The sequence below is a fragment of the Erpetoichthys calabaricus genome, chromosome 8, assembly GCF_900747795.2.
Source record: "Erpetoichthys calabaricus chromosome 8, fErpCal1.3, whole genome shotgun sequence".
Classification (NCBI taxonomy): Eukaryota; Metazoa; Chordata; class Cladistia; order Polypteriformes; family Polypteridae; genus Erpetoichthys; species Erpetoichthys calabaricus.
In genome coordinates this window covers 125,679,696-125,699,741 of record NC_041401.2, presented here as the reverse complement: position 1 = coordinate 125,699,741, position 20,046 = coordinate 125,679,696, and the positions used below count along the sequence as shown (strand labels likewise).

Below are 20,046 nucleotides of genomic sequence, written 5' to 3'. Positions count from 1 at the left end.
CAGAGTTGATCCCTGATGTAATCCCACCTCCAAATTGAATGCATCCATCAAACCTACCGCAGATCTCACCACTGTCACACTTTCCTTGGACATATACTGTACAACTCTTACATACTTCTCCGCCACTCCTGAATTCTTCATACAATACCACAGTTTGTCTACGCTGTCTTATGCTTTCTTATGGTCCACAAAGACGCAATGCATCTCCTTCTTTCCTCCTCTATACTTCTCACCCTCAGAACAAACATCAGATCTGTGGTGATCTTTCCTGGCATGAAAGCATACTGCTGCTGCTCACTAATCATCACCTCCCTTCTTAATCTAGGTTTCACTACACTTTCCCATAACTTCATGCTGTGGCTCATCAATTTTATCCCCCTGTAGTTACTACAGCTCTGCACATCCCCCTTATTCTTAAAAATTGGTCCCAGTACACTTCTTCACCACTTCTCAGGCTTCCTCTCACTTTCCACGATTCCATTAAACGATCTGGTTAAAAACTCCACTGCCATCTCTCCTAAACACCTCCATGCTTCCATAGATATGTCATCTGGACCAACGGCCTTTCCATTCTTCTTCCTCTTCATAGCTGTCCTTACTTCCTCCTTGCTAATCTGATGCTGATTCACTATCACAACATCATATAACCTTCTCCCTCTCTTATTCTCTTCATTCATCAGCCTCTCAAAGTACTCTTTCCATCTGCTCAAAACACTCTTCTCGCTTGTGAGTACATTTCTGTCTTTATCCTTTATCACCTTAATCTGCTGCACATCTTTCTCAGCTCGGTCCCTCTGTCTAGCCAATCAGCACAGGTCATTTTCTCCCTCCTTAAGTGTCCAACCTCTCCTACAACTCATCATAAGCCTTTTCTTTAGCCTTTGCCACCCCTCTCTTCACCTTACGCATTATCTCCTTGTACTCTTGTCTACTTCTGCACCTCTCTGACTATCCCACTTTTTCTTTGCCAACCTCTTCATCTGTATACATTCTTGTACTTCACCATTCCATTACCAGGTTCCCTTTTCCTCCTTTCTCTGTCCAGATGTCACGCCAAGCACCCTTCTTGCTGTCACTCTTACTACTTCTGATGTAGTTCCCAGCTATCTAGTAACTCTTCACTGCCACCCAATGCCTGTCTTACCTCCTCCCTGAACTCAGCCTGGCAGTCTTCCTTTTTCAACTTTCACCATTTGATCCTTGGCGCTGCCCTCAGTCTCCTCTTCTTGATCTCCAATGTCATCCTAAAGTCCACCATCCTATTCTGCCTAACTACACTTTCCTATGCCACCACTTTGCAGTCTTCAATCTCCTATTGACCATCCTTCATAGGATATAATCTACTTGTGTGCACCTTTCTCCACTCTTGTACGTTACCCTAAGTTCCTCCCTCTTTTTAAAATACATATTCACCAATTTGACAAAATTAAATGTAAAATGCAATTTAAAAGTGCTCTTTTATTAGAGACAGTCTAAAATGGAAATGAATAATGCTTTTGACAATATGTGAAATCAATTTATTATTAATTAAATATATATGTTTTAATTGCCAATTGTAAGCGCCCTTCAGAAAATATTTGAAGCATTTTTCATAACTGTGGAGAAAATAATAAGAAGTTTAGAAATCATGCAAACAAAAACATATGAGAAAAGTTTGCCGTCAACTTTCAGCCGGATTTGCACTAATAAAGAGTGTGAGAATAAATACAGCTTACTCCTCTTCATTTTCACCTTTTTATTCCCTCCAGCATCTCACTCTGATGTTATCCATGTAATTAAAACTTGCTTCCTATCAGTTCAAATCAGACGTGTCCAAACAGGTGTCTTCTCTTTTGATTCTTGTTGTTTTACTAATTATTTTTAATAATGAGACAAGAAAAGAGGCCAACTTGTGAAAGTTTCTGGCAATTTGCAAGAGTGTGTGCAAATTAAATACAACACTGCATTGGAGGAAAGGATGGAGTATAATTACACATGAGGAAAGAAGACAATGGTAGTCAGTCTTTGTGCCATTCTCATAGACAGATGACCTTCTAATATCAGATCACCATTCCCTGTAAAAAAAATTGAATTTTGAACAGAGTAGAGTATTTTATACTCATCCACAGAATCAATGTGAAGATAGGCTACTCTGGAATTTACACTTTACAATGAAATTAATTTTAGTACATTTGACAAATTGTATGCTCAGTATAGTATTTATATATATACTGTATTTGATTCTGTAAGATACAAATCTAGGACATATATGATCAAACTACAAAATGCAATGAATATGTAATAAATATTGAAGTTTATATGATGAGGAGGAAATAACTGTGTTACAAAAAGTGTAGAAAAGAGATACTTGAATTATTGTTGTCCTGAGAATTAAGGGATAACAGCAACAATAGAAGAGGTCTTTTCAGCCATAGGAGATGGAGATTACAAGGAAACACGATAGATATTAACATTATGAAACAAGAAATAATGTCAGTCCTACCCGTTACATTAAAATTGTTCATCATGGATACATGTGTTAGCTTAGTAAAACCAATTTTTAAAAATATGTTATAAAACATTTATTCAATTGCAGTTACCTACTAGTCCGGATGAAATTTAGCACTTTTTACAACATCATATACTACTAATTTTTTTAAAACTGTAGGGGTATAGGAATTGACATGGTGTTTTAGGATCATTGTTCTGTTCTTGCAAATTTTGTTTTCATATGTTCTTGCCAGCACTGGAAACTTTGGGTAAAGCTGCTTGGTGGTTATAGGATTATTATTTAAGAGCAAAATGAATAACTTGAGCAAAACTGCCTCCCCATCTTCAATTCACTTTAAACAGTCATTTTCACCATTCAGCATCTTTGTTTAAAAAAATAACATCCAGAAACAGAATACACATTGACTATCTATTTCATCTGTTCTAGCATTCATACTGTGTCAGACCACTAAGCCCTAAGGTGGTACACCGGGGCTACTCTCCTAGTCATATAGGGCATTTACAAGAACATTCAAAATGTTCCACTATGTCATATCCCACATGATTTAGCAAAAAAAAAAAGGTTTATTCCCATATCGGCTGTACCACGTGACACACAAAGGCCTTTTACTTCTGGGCCATTAACATTTTAACTCACATACAGTCGTCTGCTTTATATGAGACCACAATTCCACTGTTTAAGCATCAGCACTAACAATTAATATCAATACTCATTATTACGCAGTTTAGTAACTTGTATTGACTAGTTGTTACTTTGCTTTGTTTGGTATATGTTGAATGTTTACTATTCAAATTTATATTTTGAATTTGATACTGTTACGTGTTTACTACTGTGGTTTTTACCATTGCTTTGTCTATTGATCTGTTTATGCTAGACTTAATTACTATTTAACTGTATTGTCAATTCATGTTTTATTTTTTTGCAGAGAGACTAAGAACAAATACTTTTAATTGTACTGTAAGGTATTATGACAATAATTTTAAACAATGTGAACTATGGATTAAAAAAAAAAGTCCAATCTTGTTACTGACTCGTAATAGACTATGATATTGATAATCTTTGTCAGTTCCACAAGACTTCAGTATCTTGAAGAAATTACAAATTGATACTTTTCTTTCTTGCTTTATCTGCACAGAGCATAGCATAATTGTACATATACAGTATTGATGATCAGGGTCTGTCCATTGGTAAACATCACCTAGATGTGATGGTGAAACTGCATAGTAACAACACATGGACAAAATATAGGTCTTGATATGGACCATAGGCTATATGCACCTCTCAAATATTTTACATGGTAGTCTTAAACACTAAAAATTAATTTAAAACAAAGACAACAGTAACTCAGAGTTACAAGTGTAAAAAGTTCAAAAAGGAAAAAAAATATTCAGCTGTATACAGATTATTTAGGTAGCATTTTAAAATTTTGCAAATATATTGGTTTATAAATCATTTGCACTTTTTGTTTAAAATGAATTTGGATTTAATCCGAATAAAAGTATATCTACAACAGAACAGGCATTTAGAAAGAAATCCTCCTAAAGGATAAGAAAGGAGAAAATTTTTAGCATAACAAAAGTTATTGAGGAAAAGTGTTTGTTTGTATCCCCTTGCAACTTTGTGAAATAAACCATTAGTGATATTTAATAGGACAAACTTGCTGGAAGCAAATTCTAGAAATGTATGTTCTATAGGAAATATACTAAAAACCTTTATAAACTGAAATTAAATCTATCTGAACTCAGTTTAGGGTGGTAAAGAGGTTAGCACTGCTGTCTCAAAGATATGATGTTCTGGGTTAAAATCCTCTGTCTGGTCATTGTCTGTGTATAGTTTGCAAGTTCTCCAGATATATATGTGGGTTTTCCTTTAGGTACTTCAGTTTTCTGCTGAAATCCAAAAGGATGTACAGGTTGTGTCAGTTGATTCTGTATTGGCCCTGTATTGGATGTTTGCATGTGTGGGCCCAGTGATGCACTGTTACTCAGTCTTGGGCTAGTGTGTGCCTTGCACCCAGCGCTGTCAGTCGGTTGTGCCCTCCCGAAACCCCGAATTGGACTAATTGGGCTTGGAAATGCTTTTCTTTAAACGAAATTGTTAATATAGTATTAACAGTGTTGATTATATGAAAAAGAACTAACAAACGAATCATTCTGTATATTAAAGTGATTTTCAGAAATCTGAAATGCTTACCAGAAATGTAAATGAAACCTACGAAATATCTTCTATGTTAAAAAAATCTAATTGAGATATTAAAGGAACTATAAAATGTAATAGAATTCAGAAAGATGATATTAATAATTTCTATAATCATTTTCAAAACAGCGTAATATTTTAATTTCACGTTTGAACGTCATTTATTTTCACAGCCTATGAACTTGTAATGAACCCAATAAAAATATCTCCGGATTTTTAACAAATCATATGTGGCAAGCACTACAAAATCGAAACTGTGTTAATGCATTATGAGCAATTATTTACTGAAGCTACCAAGGTGCCAAGCGAAAATATCAGCCTGAGAAAACGTTTAACTGAGGAGGATCTTCCACCTTTTTTTTAGTTATTTATCAGCTCTTCGACTGGCTGGCAGTTCGCAAGTTCAACTTCCGGATAGTTCTGAACAGGCAAACAGGACTTTTGCTAGACTGCTTTGTGAAACTCGATATTATTTGTAAAATTACACTGGCGCATCATCATTCCGGCGAGGAGTAAAGCACCCTCCCTCCTCCCGAACTCTAAACGGAAAAAGCAAGCGTCCCGCCTTGTCGCGCGCGCCGCTGCTGCCGCCGCGTTAAAGCCCACGCGCCAAACTGTACAGCTGGTCTCGTGGCGCCGTTGCCCCGGGAGACTAAGGACGCCTCTCTTTGGGGAAGCGAGGCCTTTTGAGTAATTCATTTTAAATAATCTTGTGTAGCACGTGTGGTTTATAGATGGAAGAGGATAAGTCGTGCCCGAACCTCGAACGAAGAACGTTGCACTAGAAAAAGCAAGTTGCTGCACCTTGGGTTCCTAGTAACTTCCGTAAGTTTACTGTTGTTTGTGTTTCTGTGGGTGTGCAAGGACTGGGCGCGACATGACGCGAGTTTGCACAGATTGTCATAGTTGTCTTATGTCTGTATGTTCATGTGTGTACTTTTTGCGCATTCCTGCTGTTTTGCAACCGAGGAAACGGACTGGATGAACCGCGCCCCCGAAATGCGACACCCCAGGGCAAATACAATATTATGTGTAGCGAAAACTTAGGTAAGGCCACAGGACCAGCAAGAATGTGTTGGTTAGTGTGGACTTGGCAGTGGGGAGAACGGTTATGGCAATTGAAGCAGACCATCACAGAAAGCACCACCTTATATTAAATCTGTAACATTCTTTAACCTGATTAATACAATTGAGGGTCAGAGATATGTGTGAAATTGTACCTTCATTATTTTAAACATGCTTCATAGTTGATCTATTTTACATTTTGATTGCAAAAAAAAAAAACCGAGAACGAAAAAGTAGAACATGAATTGATAAACATGATTCCCAAAAGATTATATTTGCATTTAAAACATTTCATTTAATTCACATTGAATGAAAAAAATCATCAGAATAAGGCAGACGTTCATGATTGAATATGCATTTTTGTTTATTTTAAAGTTCTCTCGCAAGATGGTGCACCTAAATACATTTACAGATTATAAAATTTACAGTAAAGTTCCAAAGTATGCCACATTTACATGCATATAAGTATAGTTGTCTTTTTAAATATACAGTGATAGAATAATGAAGCAAACTGTCCGGTCAAAGATGACATTTTGGAATATAGTGAAATAAACAAAATGTAAGAATCTAAGAAATTAAGCTACCAGAAGATCTAGGCAGTTTTGCAGTGAAAGAAGGAAAGTTAAAAACTCAGCAATGTTGTTGCAATTACTTTTTTATTTAACAAAGTCAAACTGATTGATGCAGACCTACTGACTGCTCTCTTCCTAAAGGGGCACTTACACTTTAGCATGGCACATGATTGTGTAGACAACTGGGCTGAGATCATAAGATGGTTTGATACTTACTCTGTCACTGTCAGTGCCCAAGCTTCTCAATTGCTCTGCCACTTCACTCCACAATGCCCAGGAACAGTAGACTGATTAAAGAGGACAAGATACAATTTTAACAGGAAAATATAATAATTGTTAATAACAGCTGAGTATCATAATGTTTTACAAGTTTATTTTAGAAAAATGAGTAACATACATTTTTGCATTGTGAATGGTCTAATCCACAGAAGGTTGTGTTATTGCAGTGGATGTTTAACCTTGATTTCAATGCAGAAACTTAAAAGGTATCCCCTAGAAGGCAGTTCAGTGTAGCTGATAGTTGTAAATTCTGCCATGGTGGGAGTTTTCTACAGAGGTAAAAGAACTCCTGTTTTTTTTTTTGTGATTGTAGTAAAAACACTTGAATGTATACTTTAATAAATTTGTTTAGATTAAAGAGGAACAAAATAATTGACAGCTTTGCATGGTAAATAGTAAAACTTGGAATTAGCTTTAAATTGGCAGCAATATAAAAACTTAAGAAGTGAAGTTTTATGGTCACACTTCCTACTTCTGTTGATGATATTTACTGCAGTAGTTGATATTTTAATCATGAACACTTCAGTTTTGGGGGCAAGGATATTAGGCCGCAATAAATTCTGCAATGACACAAAGTGTAACCACATTGTAACCTAACACTGGATGCTGCATCCCTGTTACAATATTGCTTCCAATGGATACCATCTTTTACGTTAGTAGGTGCTAAATAACTGAGTTTTAGATTATAAATCACAATAATTCAGAAATGCTTCATATTAACTGTACTGTAATCTTGTCAAGCTATTCATTATAACTAATATAAGGATAAACCTTAGTATCGTCATAGCTTCTTTCTGTCAACCCTAATGTGGACAAAGCATACAATCAGCCTAACTGACTAAGCAATGAAAATTTTGAAAATTAATTTGCCCTTTGCTCAATCTTGTGCATTTTTGTACTTTTTTCACAATGAATATTATCTGATCTTTAAGTAAAATGCAGTATTCGATCAAATGGACCCAGAGTAAACAGGTAACATACATCCATTCATCACCACACCCACGTGAACCAGTTCAAGTTCAGCTACATTTTTAACTGAACATTGCTATAGAGATACTGAGGATCATTTGGGTACATTTTCCCACATTTGAGGGACTCACTAATAACGTGCTGTTTTAAGTGAATCTGCTTGCCAAATTCCTGTATTTCCACACACTTCATTTTTACCTATTGTTTTTCTAAAGGCTGCCATAGTGGTTTGTATTACTGCCTCACAGATCCATAATTCTGAGTTTGAATCTCATGTTTGTTCATTGTTTGTATGGATTATGCAAAATTTCTGTGTGGGCTTTCCTGTGGGTACTCTGGTTATTTTTATTGGTGTTTACAAATTGACCTTATATGCCTGGAAACGTCAATGGACTGGTGTCCCATCCAGGGTTGGTTCTTTCCTTGCCACAAATGCTGATAGGCGTATGACCCACATAAATATGAATTTTATTAAGCAGGTTTGAGAGTGTTAGTATATCTTTTTGAAGCTGGATTCACAATTGATGATCTTAGATATGTTGAGGGATGTTGACAGAAAGGCTACTGTTGAAATGGCTGGCTACATTCTTGGCTTGCTGTGTATCATTCTAAATATGTTTGTTTTTTTTTTATTTAGAGCCTTAGCGATGGCTTTGAAACCCTTTGTAGACTGACAGACCTCAAGAAAAAGTTTTCAGGGATTTTCGCAGATCTCTTTTGACTGGGGCAGCATGGTGGCCCAGTTGTAGCATAGTGGTAGTACTGCTACCTTATAGTAAGGAGACCAGAGTTCCAGGTGCTCCAATTTCCTCCCACCATCCAAATACATGCAGGTTTGGTGGACTGGTAATGTTAAATTGGCCCTAGTGTGCATGTTCACCCTGCAATGGACTTGTGCCCAATCCAGGGGTTTGTTCATGCTTTGTGCTTTATGCTTGCTGGGATAAGCTACAGCACCCACCACAATCCTGCTCAGGATTAAGTGGGCTTAGAAAATGGTATAGTATTGTATTTTCCTCTTTTGATTAAGTTGCAGTGTGCTTCCATAACCTACATGCTAAGAATGTCACTTGGATAGTAAATAGAGAGGTATGTTGGGTAGTCCCTCCTAATGTGTATCAGGCCTTATTGTTAATAAAATGATTCAAAGATGTATTTTCTAACCTGTTTAGTCCTTATCACAGTAGCATTAGGCACAAGGCAATTCTGACCTTCATACATGCATGTGTGTAATGTGGGAGGAAAACAGAATTAAAGTTTTCAGACATTCAAATTGCATTATAATATGGACTCAGAGATCTTGCACTTATTTACAACTATAATGTATTAATAGATAGTTAATTACAAATCATGCAACATTTACAAACGTTAACACAAAAATTAAATTAATAGTAAAAAACAAAGCAATTTAAAAACGTTTGTAGAACAGAGCAATTAAAAAATATTGTGTTGTTTTTTAATGTGTAGTTTTTCTTTGCTTTTTCTTCATTCAATTTGCAGTAAATATAATCTACCCACTGTACCTTTAAAAAAGAAGTTGATGATATTTTTTCATTTTACATTTATTTTTTTTTTACTTCCCCAGTTTACAACATATAATTTCCCTCCATTCATTGCTACGTTATAATTCCACATATGTCATTTTCTAACCCACTTAATCCCGCCCAGGCGTCACAGGGGGTGCTGTAGCCAATCCCAGCTAGCATATGGTGCAAGGCAGGAACAAACCCTAGACAGGGCACCAGAGATACCAGACTGGAAGGGGCGGGTCCTGGAGACAACAACCCAGAAGTGGTGTCATGAGGACTGATGGTCATCCGATTTTTAGCAACAAGAGGAGAAGCATTAGGCAACAGTGCCAACCCTCTGCTCGAGCATAATTACAACTAAATGTCCTCAAGTTGTCTCCCAAACGCATGTGTGTGACAATATATATATATGTGTGTGTGTGTGTGTGTGTGTGTGTGTATGTATGAGGGCATTTGATAATTTATCTACCTCAGTAGGAAAAAAAAGAGTTTTCAAAAAATGTTAGCTCTATTTTTCAGTATAGCTGATAGCTCCATACATTTCCTGCAATTACTTTAACCCCTTTGAAAAAAAATCTTTTGTTTGACCTTCAAACCAGGACAGCACAGCTGCCTTGATGTCTTCATTATTTGAAATCCTCTGTCCACGGAGAGATTTCAGGAAATAATCTGTGGGAGCCAGGTCAGGACTGTTGGGTGGATGGCTTAGCTGATGGAAACCTACATCCTCGGAAGGCAGCTTGTGAGTGATGTGACATGTGAAAAGGTGCATTGTTGTGAAGAAGCAGCACGCCTGGTATGAGTTTTACTTGTCTTTTCTCCTTGATTGACTCCCGCAAAGCAATCATTGTGTTGCTGTAATTCTCCCTGATTATGGTTGTCTTGTGTGACATGAATTCCAGAAGCAAAAGTCCTTCAGTATCCCAGATGATAGTTGCCATGACTTTGGCTACAGATTTGTTTTTCTTGAATTTTGGGATGACTTGTACTTCCACTGCATTTACTCCATTTTGGTCTCAGGATCTCTGTAATAGACCCAGGTCTCATCTCCAGTCCCCAAACGATGAAAGAAATTCACTTGGTCTTCACAGAGCATCTCCAAGTTCTTCTGACTGCACTGGAGCCTCGTGGCCTTTGACATGCCCAGCTTTTCTTGGAATTATTTTCCAAAAAAATTAAAGGAACACTTTTTAATGAGAGTATAGCATCTAGGCAGTGAAACTTCTGGGCTATTGATCTGGTCAGTTAAGTAGCAGAGGGGGTTGTTAATCAGTTTCAGCTGCATTGGTGTTAATGAAATTAACAACAGGTGCACTAGAGGGGCAACAGTGAGACGACCCCCAAAACAGGAATGGTTTAACAGGTGGAGGTCACTGACATTTTTCCCTCCTCATCACTAGTTTTGCATTTGGCTAGGTCAGTGTCACTACTGGTTGCATGAAGCGATACCTGGACCCTACAGAGGTTGCACAGGTAGTCCAACATCTCCAGGATAGCACATCAATATGTGCCATTGCCAGAAGGTTTGCTGTGTCTCCCACCACAGTCTCAAGGGCACAGAGGCGATTCCAGGAGACAGGCAGTTACTCTAGGAGATCTAGACAGGGCCGTAGAAGGTCTTAACCCATCAGCAGGACCGGTATCTGCTCCTTTGGGCAAGGTGGAACAAGATGAGCACTGCTAGAGCCCTACAAAATGACCTACAGCAGGCCACTGATGTGAATGTCTCTGACCAAATACTGTAAATGACAGTTATTATACTTTACAAAAAATTATTGGACTTTTATTTGTAACTAGTAATGAAGTTTTATTCTTGAGGTTGTGAGAGTCTTTGTACAGAATTTATTATGAAAAATGTCGCGTTTTGGAATTTTATTGATACTTTTCAGAAATTGTATTAGGTGAATAGGTTAGAGAATGCTAATTTAGGTTTGTCAAGTTATTATTCAAAGCAGTAGTAGTCTGCAATGATTTTAAAAGGTGGAAAACAGTATTGCTTTGATGTACTGAAAATGTATGTTTTTCTCTGTCATGTGTATATATGTTTTTCATAAAGGTCTGAAAGGTCAAGAGACCTGTGTTTTATATTCAAGCTGGTCACTGTTAGTATTTACTCTCACTGTGCTTATATGGCTTATTTGGCTTTCCTTTGCATATTCCTTTTTTACACATCCCAATGTCAAGGGATTAAATAGTCAGGTCAAGGGTTAATTAGCATTTCTTAAGTTTAATTTGTTAGTGTGTGTGTGCCTGAGCATGTTCTACTATGGACTGGTATTGCACCCAGGATTGCTTTATGCTTTTCATTCAGTGCTGCCATAATGGTCCCTGGCTTTTCATAACCACATAATTGAAAAAGATAGTATGTGCAAGAGGTAGATTTATGATCTCAAATATGTACATTTAATTTATCACCCATAATTTACACTTCATCTCATTTGGGGTTTGCTTTTCCTTCTTGGGGTGAGAATGACAGACCAGACCTCCATAATTAAACCAGTAGTCTACTGCTCCTTATGGGGAATTCCAAAGCACTCCCAGACTGTTGTGAGACACAGTATGTTTCTGAGGATTATTGCGAGTGTCAAAAGATCAGGGGCCTCATGCATAACGCCGTGCATAGAATTCACGCTATAAGATGGTGTATGGACAAAAGCGGAAATGTTCGTATGCACAAAAAAATCGCAGATGCATAAATCTGTGCAGTCGCGAACTTCCAAGTTCTTCCGCTACATAAATCCCGGTCAGCGTGAAAAGTACGCACATGCAGGCGCCTGCTGCCACTCCCCAAACTCCTCCCAGAATTATGCCTCTTTGAATATGCAAATCAATATAAATAGCTCTTAAGCTCAGCGTTCTTTGAAAAGGCAATGGCAAAAGCACGGGAGGGAATAGAAGAATTTCAGCAAATACCAAGTGAAGGCAAGGAAAAACGTACTATTTGTTGGTTTAAACAGTGGTATAAACAACAAAAGGAAGTTGATCAAGTGACATAGAGTGTCGGAGAAACTTGAAAGCTCAAGTTCACAAAGTCGCACAGTGCCCGAAATAAAAAGGAAGCTGTCAGATATCAAAGTCGCCAAAGCTTATTGGGGTACAGAGAAAAGAAAAAAAATAGGGACACAGTGGGAAAAAAGCTTGAAATGTCAACTTTAATCTCGAAATTTCCACTTTAATCACAGTTTATTTTGTCATTAAAGTAGAACATCATAAACTTCATCTTAAAATTGTTTAATTTATTAGTTTCTCAGATCTCATTGTACCAATGTAGCATGTTAAACACTTTGGTTTGTATGTGTTCTACTATGTGCTCTATGTGTGTGAATCACTACGTGATTCTTAAACGGGCTTTCTCTTCCTCCGACAGGACACAGAATCCATTACATTTGTGATATTACAGCTCTCTGAATAATTGAAATACTGAGATGTATACTTGATATCATTTTCATGATGATAGGAATTAAAGCATGTATTAAACATGGGAACACGATGGTGCAGTGATAGTGACGAGCTGGCACCTCATCCAGAGATTGTTCCTGCCTCATGCAAGATGCTTGCTGCGCCATGCGCGAACTTCAATGAAATAATTTATTGCAGCAGTACTGTCTCTTTCAAATGTACTAACCCCCAATTCCTGTCCTTCCTTTTCTTTCTCCAAATAGCCAATTGCCACACAATCAGCTCTGTAGTAGATGTAAAGGCATCTGTAAGCTGAGAATGGCAATTCTTCAAAACATTTAAAGAACATTGAAATATCTTCGTAGTACATGTTTAATTATTCTATCCATCTATTCTTCCAGTGTCGCGCCAGCCCCAGCAAGAATACAGTGTGAGGCAGGAGCAATCCGTGAACGGAGCGCCAGCTCCTTGCTAGCGCTGCGACACCGTGTCCTAACATTTAATTATTAACAATATAGATTATTTAAGTGAAGTTAAAGTTTTATCTGTATAATATTGAAAACATATTTTGCTGCATTTCATCTTAAAAATGATATTGTAATCATATGTAAATATGCACTAAAGTGGTTCAGGTTGTGCAATATTATAACTGTATTGCAAGTTTACAGTGAGGTAATTGTACTTACAAGTACAAACCATTCTACAAGGAGCACTTGATGGACTGATTGATTGCGTTTATAGTTCTTGGGATGAAACTGTTTCTGAACCGTGAGGTCAGTACAGGAAAGGCTCTGAAGCGTTTGCTGTATTAGAGAAGTTGGAATAGGCAGTATGGCTGAGGCAGCGTGTGCTTGATGCTGTATACCGATAATTCTCTTTCCGATCAGCTGCTGTAGAGCTGTGATTCCACACTCAGATACAGTGGAATAAATAGTCTGAGTGGTGCAGTGAGAGTAATATGGAAAAAGATGATCTGCTGTGGCAACCCCTAACGGGAGCAGCTGAAAGAAGAAGAAGAAGGTGCAGTGAGAGTAACAACGCTAAAGCAGCTATGATATTTGGAATAGTTTGGCCATTCTGTGGACCATTATATTGCTACAGGTTAATTACAATCAGATGCCTTAAACTAATAAACAATATGAGGTTAATTTCAGTGAATTTGATAAAGCCGCGTCAGGGATGTGGATCTAAAAAAGAAATTGAAACCACACTGGAACAAAAGCACTGCTTCGATGCTTGGTGCCGCCAGTTTGCAAAACCGAGCGGAGAACTTGTGTACACCAAGCATTTAGCTGGAGTGAAAATGTGCATGGCTTTACACCAAGTTTAGGTTTTATATATCGTGATTTGATCATGGAAACGAGAGTACGCAACATTTTTGTGCGTACGCACCGTTTATACATGAGGCCCCAGGAGATGAATCATAAAACAAAGACGTAATCAGGGAAAGCAAAGGGTCAAAACGAAGTGATCAAACGTAGCCAGGCCACCAGGAATCACAGGGCAAGACAGTAATCAGGAGTTGAAGGCAAAATGAACGTCATAATTCAGAACACAATAATAATGCTAGGGCCTGCATGAAAAATAAGCTAACACAAATGATTCTTGAGATCGGTTTTTATCCACCGGGGGGTAACACATAGTGCTGTCACTGCCATATTTATGTCGTCACTATGATAACATGATAAGTGCAATGAGAGAGGTCACATGGAGAATTCTAAATTGCATCACATGGACAAGAAACAAACTTTGTTAATTCAGTTCCAGTAAGGAACTTTATGTCACAAACAGATGAAAACCCATGTACAAGCTATGAGAAATATAATGTTTCTAACATGTTTTGGAATCTACTATTGGGTCTCTGCCCCATTGAGTTTTATGCATAGGCTGACTTCTTTTATTCCTGGAAAATATATACTGTTGTATGTTCCCGTATTGCTAAACCCTTCACCTTATATAGGGGACTGAGCCCAGCAAACATGTGGGGGTAAACCATTTTCTTAGTTTGTATTCACAACCTCATTCTTTTAATGAGAATACTGTATAAATAGATTTTTAAGTAAATTGAAAGCCTTTTTGTAGATTTAGCTTCTACTTAATCACCAAAGTTAAGTACAACACCCACAGTACTGCATTTATTTGCATTGTTTTGGTATTCATTGTTGTGAGCACACAAAACATGGTCCTTGAACTCTACTTTTTCCCCTTCTTCTTTTGGGAAGGAGCATGATCTGAAATTTAAAAGTGACAATTCTCATCACAACCACATCATACTTAATTCCAGACAGGCATCAACAATCACAATAAGAGCAAGGAGAGAACACTTTCTAAAACCCACAGGTCCTAAAAATAAAGGTTTTCCAAGTTTCAGCTTGTGAAAATCACAAACAATAGAAGAGGAACAACATGTCCTTTGCCGTATTCCACACCCACTTTATATGGAATTAAGTTTTTGTAAAGCATATGAATGTGTGTCCTGCTGTGTGCATACAGGATTAAATGCCAAAACAGCTGCAGCCCCAAAACCCTATACTCTTAAAGCACTACTTTTCGCTAACCACTGGTACAAAATGTGGATTCTGCCACACTTCCATAACCAAGGCACAATCCACCTTGCTCATCCTGGATCTGAGTGTTCCGCTACCAGCCAAAGTATTTTTTTCAAAACCCCAGCATAGACTTTTCTAGGGCGACTGAATAGTGATTTCTCAAAAAACAAGTCTTTTTGAGCTCACTGTTTATACAGATTGGGCTACTACCCAGGTCAGAAAATGGTGAGGCATTGTCTCTGCATTTCAACCTATATTAATGAGGCATGTTAATCAAGACAATCTTACAATATCCAGTCTTTTAGCTTTAATGACTATATGTTATCAACCACTGTTACCTTGCCAAAACTTAGACTTGTAATCCTTGCCACAAAATTTCAGTCTCTGAGGGGGTACCTGCACCGGATTTAGGAGTTAGTCTGATCTTCTGCATTGTATTTATATTTTTAAGAACATTTTTAAAAGAATCTTTTAGTTAATTGTTTGTACCTTTTTTCATTGGTACATGGAGTTTTGATAGTACAGTACTTGATCTGATATTATACTTTTTGGGGCAAAAAGTAAAAAACCGGAAGTAGATGTGCTTGAAAAATGTGTGTGAACAAAGCAGCTCTTGTAAAAATGTGACAAGGAACGTTTTTTTCTGTCTACCTCCTGGATTAGCTGTTAGATGTTTTACTGAAAGTATCAATTGTCAACCAAAAGCTGTTCTATTGGACTACTGTTTTTTCATCAATTGTAGTCTTATGAGAAAATACAGTATTTAGATTTCATGATCTATTTTTTGTTTTTTTCTCATTTGCTACATTTTGTGTTTATCTACCAATCACTCAAACATTTCATGTATATTGATTATTTTTTGTATGTTTCTTTGGATAAAGGTATCTGATAAATAATGTTGAACCACTTGATGATCATTACTATACAATAGTACATTCAATGGCCCCACTTAATAAAAAAGTGAGACAGTTCTTGCCTTATGCTGTACCCTACATGATACTGAATTGGATGGACTGGCTAAGACTTTGTTCTAGCTTCTAGCATCACCACAAGACATTCATCTGTGTGTAACATATTTGACCAATTACAAATGGTTTTGACATGTTAATTTTTTTCTTTGTAAAGTTGCTGCAGCTCCACTTCAAATAAAAAAAAAACTTGAAACAGAACATCTTCTATGTTTTTTTTTGATGCCATCGGTATATGTCCATCCATCCATCCATCCATCCATCCATCCATCCATTCTCTTCCGCTTATCCGAGATCGGGTCGCGGGGGCAGCAGCTTGAGCAGAGATGCCCAGACTTCCCTCTCCCTATCCACTTCTACTAGCTCTTCTGGGGAAATTCCGAGGCGTTCCCAGGCCAGTTGAGAGACATAATCTTCTCCAGCGTGTCCTGGGTCTTCCCCGGGGGCTCCTCCCGGTTAGATGTGCCCAGAACACCTCACCAGGGAGGCGTCCAGGAGGCATCCTGATCAGATGCCCGAGCCACCTCATCTGACTCCTCTCGAGGCGGAGGAGCAGTGGCTCTACTCTGAGCTTCTCCCGGATGACTGAGCTTCTCACCCTATCTTTAAGGGAAGGCCCAGACACCCTGCGGAGGAAACTCATTTCAGCCACTTGTATTCACAATCTCGTTCTTTCGGTTACTACCCATAGCTCATGACCATAGGTGAGGGTAGGAACGTAGATCGACTGGTAAATTGAGAGCTTTGCCTTTCGGCTCAGCTCTTTTTTCACCACGACAGACCGATGCAGAGCCCACATCACTGCGGATGCCGCACCAATCTGCCTGTTGATCTCCCGTTCTATTTTTCCCTTACTCGTAAACAAGACCCCAAGATACTTGAACTCCTCCACTTGGGGCAGGGTCTCGCTCCCAATCCTGAGTGGGCATTCCACCCTTTTCCGGCTGAGAACCATTGTCTCGGATTTGGAGGTGCTGATTCCCATCTCAGCTGCTTCACACTCACCTGTGAACCGATCCAGAGAGAGTTGAAGATCACGACCTGAAGAAGCAAACAGGACAACATCATCTGCAAAAAGCAGTGACCCAATCCTGAGCCCACCAAACCGGTCCCCCTCAATGCCCTGGCTGCGCCTAGAAATTCTGTCCATAAAAGTTATGAACAGAATCGGTGACAAAGGGCAGCCCTGGCGGAGTCCAACTCTCACTGGAAACGGGTTCGACTTACTGCCGGCAATGCGGGCCAAGCTTTGACACTGGTTGTATAGGGACTGAACAGCCCTTATCAGGGGGTCCGGTACCCCATACTCCCGGAGCACACCCACAGGATTCCCAGAGGGACACGGTCGAATGCCTTTTCCAAGTCCACAAAACACATCTAGACTGGTTGGGCAAACTCCCATGCACCCTTCAGGACTCTGCCAAGGGTGTAGAGCTGGTCCACTGTTCCAATACTAGGATGAAAACCATACTGTTCCTCCTGAATCGAAGATTCGACTATCTGACGGATCCTCCTCTCCAGGACCTCCAAATAGACTTTTCCAGGGAGGCTGAGGAGTGTGATCCCTCTGTAGTTGAAACACACCCTCCGGCCCCCCTTCTTAAAGAGGGGGACCACCACCCCGGTCTGCCAATCCAGAGGCACTGTCCCCGATGTCCATGCAATGTTGCAGAAGCGTGTCAACCAAAACAGTCCTACAACATCCAAAGCCTTGAGGAACTCCGGGTGTATCTCATCCACCCCCAGGGCCCTGCCACCAAGGAGTTTTTTGACCACCTCGGTGAATTCAGTCCAGAGATGGGGGAGCCCACCTCTGAGTTCCCAGGCTGTGCTTCCTCATTGGAAGACATGTTAGTGGGATTGAGGTCTTCGAAGTACTCCCCCCACCGACCCACAACGTCCCGAATCGAGGTCAGCAGTGCACCATCCCCACCATATACAGTGTTGACACTGCACTGCTTCCCCCTCCTGAGATGCAGGATGGTGGACCAGAATCTCCTCGAAGCCGTCCAGAAGTCGTTCTCCATGGCCTCCCCAAACTCCTCCCACACCCAAGTTTTTGCCTCAGCAATCACTGAAGCTGCATTCCGCTTGGCCTGCCGGTACTTGTTAGCTGCCTCTGGAGTCCCACAGGACAAAAGGGTCCTGTAGGACTCCTTCTTCAGCTTGACAGCATCCCTCACTGCCGGTGTCCACCAACGGGTTCGGGAATTGCTGCCATGACAGGCACCGACCACCTTACGGCCACAGCTCCGGTCAGCCGCCTCAACAATAGAGACACGGAACATAGGCCATTCATGCTCAATGTCCCCCACCTCCCTCAGGACATGGTCGAAGTTCTTCCGGAGGTGGAAGTTGAAGCTACTTCTGACAGGGGACTCTGCCAGACGTTCCCAGCAGACCCTCACAATACGTTTGGGCCTACCAGGCCTGACTGGCATCCTCACCCATCAATGAAGCCAACTCACTACCAGGTGTGTCCAGGACATGTGGCCACAAGTCCGATGACACGACCACAAAATCGATCATCGAACTGAGGCCTAAGGTGTACTGGTGCCAGGTGCACAAAAGGACACCCCTATGCCTGAACACGGTGTTCGTTATGGACAATCTGTGATGAGCACAGAACTCCATTAACAAAACACCACTTGGGTTCAGATCGGGGGGGGCCATTCCTCCCAATCACGCCCTTCCAGGTCTCACTGTTATTGCCCACATGAGCATTGAAGTCCCCCAGCAGAACGAGGGAGTCCCCTGCTAGTGCGCCCTTTAACACCCCCTCCAGGGACTCCACAAAGGGTGGGTACTCCGAACTGCTGTTTGGCGCATACGCGCAAACAACTGTTAGGACTCGTCCCCCCATCCGAAGGTTGAGGGAGGCTACCCTCTTATCTACCGGGGTGAACCCCAATGGACAGGCTTCAAGTCGGGGGGCAATAAGTATGCCCACACCCGCTCGGCGCCTCTCACTAGGGCCAACTCCAGAGTGGTAGAGAGTCCAGCCCCTCTCAAGGAGACTGGTTCCAGAGTCCACGCTGTGCGTCGAGGTGAGCCCCACTATATCTAGCCGGAACCTCTCAACCTCGCGCACTAGCTCAGGCTCCTTCCCCTTCAGAGAGGTGACATTCCACGTCCCAAGAGCCAGCTTCTGTAGCCGAGGATTGGACCACCAAGGTCCCCCGCCTTCGGCCACAACCCGACTCGCACTGCGCCCAACCTCCTTGGCCCCTCCTATGGGTGGTGAGCCCATGGGAAGGGGGACCCACGTTGCCTCTTCGGGCTGTGCCCGGCCGAGCCCCATGGGTGCAGGGCCAGGCTCCAGAGGGGTGGCCCCGGTGACCCACGTCCAGGTGAGGAAAAATGCCATCCAAGGTTTGTATGCATCATAGGAGGTTTTCTGAACCGCTCTTTGTCACCTCCCTCGCCTAGGACCAGTTTGCCTTGGGTGACCCTACCAGGGGCATAAAGCCCCCGACAGGAGAGCTCCTAGGATCATTGGGACACACAAACCCCTCCACCGCGATATGGTGGCGGCTCGAGGAGAGGCATATACACAGTGAATATTACATTTACCTGTGTATCAGGTATTGATCAGCATTCAGACATTCATATCAGCACGAGTTTAGATTCTAGAGACCCATGCACAAGTTCACTCCTCCATTTGAAAGGGAGGTTCCGTAAGTCACTCTGCAGTTCCCTATCTATTTAATTAACTTCACATAGAGACATCACACAACATCTTCATGCTACATTTGAGTGGTCCATGAGATACCTGGCCAACAGTGGACACCACTTCCAGGAGCTGGTTATTGTATCACTGATTCATAAAATATTTTGACAACCTTTAGTTAAAAAGTCATGAGATTCTTATGTTTACATTATTCTTTGCCTGTTTTCTTGCAGATTTTCCTTGGGTAGGACTGTTATTAGCAGATGACCTACGATACTAAGACACACACGGCCTCCACTGTGGGAGGGTCACAGTCCTAGAAATGAGCATACAATATGGGGTACAGTAATTTAACGAGT

General features: G+C 40.4%; 1 protein-coding gene across 4 annotated transcripts in view; it reads left to right on the top strand.

Annotated features, from left to right (window-relative positions):
- Window positions 1-5,340: 5,340 nt before the first annotated feature.
- Window positions 5,341-20,046, top strand: part of tp73 (tumor protein p73) — a 163,864-nt gene continuing 149,158 nt past the window's right edge. For all 4 annotated transcript variants that reach the window (XM_051931289.1, XM_028807452.2, XM_051931288.1 and 1 more), the window contains exon 1: window positions 5,341-5,512. The gene's annotated coding sequence lies outside the window, so the exon portion shown is untranslated. The remainder of the gene's footprint in view (window positions 5,513-20,046) is intronic.